Source organism: Apteryx rowi, unplaced genomic scaffold (genome assembly GCF_003343035.1).
Source record: "Apteryx rowi isolate R43461 unplaced genomic scaffold, aptRow1 scaffold_93, whole genome shotgun sequence".
NCBI lineage: Eukaryota > Metazoa > Chordata > Aves > Apterygiformes > Apterygidae > Apteryx > Apteryx rowi.
The window spans coordinates 2159674-2162755 of NW_020451238.1; positions in this window are offsets into that span (position 1 = coordinate 2159674).

A 3082-nucleotide genomic window follows, 5' to 3' on the forward strand; every position below is an offset into this window, starting at 1 on the left:
CCTCCGCGCCTCTCCCCGCCGCGGGGCGCGGGGGGGGGGGCGCCCCGGCCCCCTCCTTCCTCCCTCCCTCCGCCCGCGCCTCTCCCCAACTTTCCGCCCCGGCGGAGAGCGGAGCGGAGCGGAGCGGAGGGGGTGCCGCCGCCCCCCCTTCCCTTCTGTTCCCTTCCCTTCCCCCCCCCACGCCGCCGCCGCCCGCTCCGGCCCGGCGCCCCCTCCCCTCGGCGCCGGCCCTTACACCCAGTGCCGCGGCCGAGGCGGCTCCTGTCAACAGACATTGCCAGCCATCAGCTGATCCGGCCTGGGCCGGGCCAGGCCTGCCATTGGAGGGCGGCGCGCTGCGGCCATAGAGAACGCACCGCAGGCAGGGGCGGACCTTCCGGCGCCTGCCACCGAGGCGCGCCGGCTAGAGCGCCGCACCTTCCGACGAAGCCGCGACACGTCGCGCTGCATAGGGAAAAGAAGGGCGAGCGCTAGGCTTGGGCGCCGGAGACGCCTCGGCGGACATTTTGAGTGAGGGCTGGCTCGCCGGCGGGACAGCGCGCTCGAGGCCATCTTTGTTGTGGGCGGGCCGAGCGCCCCGCCGTGAGTTGTGTGTCCCAGCAAGCCGAGCTCGTTTAAATCATTGTCCCATGCAGTAAAAAGATAAGTGTAGTTCAACTGTTCGATATTTAAGAGCTATTAATTTGCCGGCAGCGGTTAAATAAAAATATATTTGCTCCTCCAGGGAAATGCTTTAAAGTGATTTTTATGCTGAGGAGGGATCACTGCCCGCTCATGGATGTGCCCGGCAGCAACGGGGCTGTCCTAGTTTTAAACGCTTGGTTTTAGACCCTAGTTTTAAACCCTACGTACCAAAAGCTGTAATTAGCAGGGACAGGAACCGGCAGCAGAGCCTTCCGCATCCCTTCTCTGCCCCAGCAACAAGCTCAGTCAAACTCCACTGTTTTCAAAGAACGTCATATTATTTCTCTCCACCTTCTGATATGAGCCTTAAGGATGTAACTTGGGTCTTATTTTAATGTCTGCCTCTACAACAGTTGGTACTTGGCTTCAAAACAAAACAAAAAACAACCAAACAGGCCCAGCAAGGGGAAGGCGCCACGGCTCCCCGAGGCGGCCCGGCCTCCGCGGGCTCTGGCGCTCGCCTCACTCCCCGGGGCCCTGCTCCCTGTTCTGCCAGGAGCCGCTCGGGGAGCTAAAAGGGCTGGAAACACATCACTTTCCTGCTCCGTCTAGACCTCGTTCCTGCCCTGGGGTGGTCCGGGTTCCCATGGGACGGCACTGCTGCTTGCCCTTGTGCGCTTTTCTTCTCCAAAGCCCATCAAGAAAGCCAGTACCTGAAGTGTGGTGGTCCTTTTCCCCCTTAAAACACCATTACTGTTACCTGCTTCTCGATCAGCTTGTATCCAAGTCCCTTGTTTCTCTTTATTGGCTTCAGGTTTCTCTAAGACATTCATACTAGTTGTAGCCGTTCCATAATCCTCTTAAGCCAATTAGTGCCCCATATAAGGTGGCTTCTTAGGTAGAAGAATTATTATCCCTGTCCACTTAACAACAGCAGTAGCAATCTTCTAGTTGTTGATCTCCTTATCGCAGATTCATCCTAAGGACTATGACAGTTTTAAGTTTATCCAAACAGGTCAGGAAGAAGCTGAGATATCCTGGATCTCCCTGCTGGTTAGCTTCTTAAATTAGTCCTATAACATGCAGAGACAGTCAACCTTTTTTTACAGGTGATTTTGACATTTGAGGTTTGGATTATCTCAGAAAGCATGAAAACTGGGGGGAAAAAAAAGAAAACAAAACCATTTGCAATTCTTTGCGTTGACACTTCTACTTGATTCACAGTTTTGGGCCCCCAGATCTTGCTTTTATCTTAACCTTTCCTGGAAACCCTGTAGATCCCACTAGCCACATGAATCTCAGTGATACCACTCTGTGCAAGAAGACTTAAGCAGGACTACTGATACAAGCAAAATTATTCAGTTACAAAAGTGTTTCAGATCTGCACTTTTAACTGATTCCTAATGTACAATATTGCTTCACAGTACTCAGTCACATGGGCCCCAGTTCAGGAGAAAATAAAAGCACCCACTTAATTCAAAATTGATGCATGTACTTAAGAGCTCTGCATTATTGACCTTAGTCTGTAACTCTTCCTTTAGTAACAATACTAAAAAAATTGGGCTCTTCAAGGCCTGACTGATTTCATTTCTTCAAAAGGATTTGTCTGTAAAATACGCTGCTTACTTTGAACTTTGTCCTTGCTGAGGACTAGCTGCTTTTATCTATTTGAAGAGAGACACATCAGTAGAAGTTACAATCACTCAAAAGCATTGTCACAGTGCTTCATTTTTATTACTGCTCACAGTTACTAGCAATTGTTATCTCTGAGCAGCAGAGGAAAATACCAGCGCATGGGAGATGCAACTAGAAGCCCAACAACCAAATCTTTTGTGTAAACCATAGCATTAGCTGAGGGAGGAAGTTGTTTTGTTATATTGTGGCATTGAGAAAATGTATTTTCCAAATATCCTTGCCAAGAGATCCCTCTGCAATCACACCAAGGAATTACTGCACCTTGGTGACAGCACACAGCAAGCAAATGATTGGTTTGRCTCCTGCAGCTCTCCCACAGTATCCATGTAAGAAGACAGCAAGTGAAACATACAGCTAGCTTAACAAGTCGTGTGTGGATGGGAGACTCAATTAAAATTAAATTATACAACAAATTAGGCTTTAAATGCTGTGCTGCTTAGCCAGCCAGACAAATAATAATTAGAGATGTACTGATTTGGTGCTATGCGCAGTTGAGCAGCAGACTGCTATAACTGCTTTTAATGTACGTTGACTACACTTCCCTCCCAGCTTAGAGAAATTTTGTACTATTTTCCAAATGACCCATCCCTGAAAAGGCCAGTCACTGCTCTGAGCTAGGCAGAATGAACAGRAACTTTTTCTAGAGGCTGTCTTTCCCATCTGTTCCATCAGTTAATGTTTCTTTAGCAATATACCTCCTTCTCTTCCTTCTTTCTGTAACCCAGGTCATTCTAGGAGGAATTCATTTTCAGGCTCTGAATTG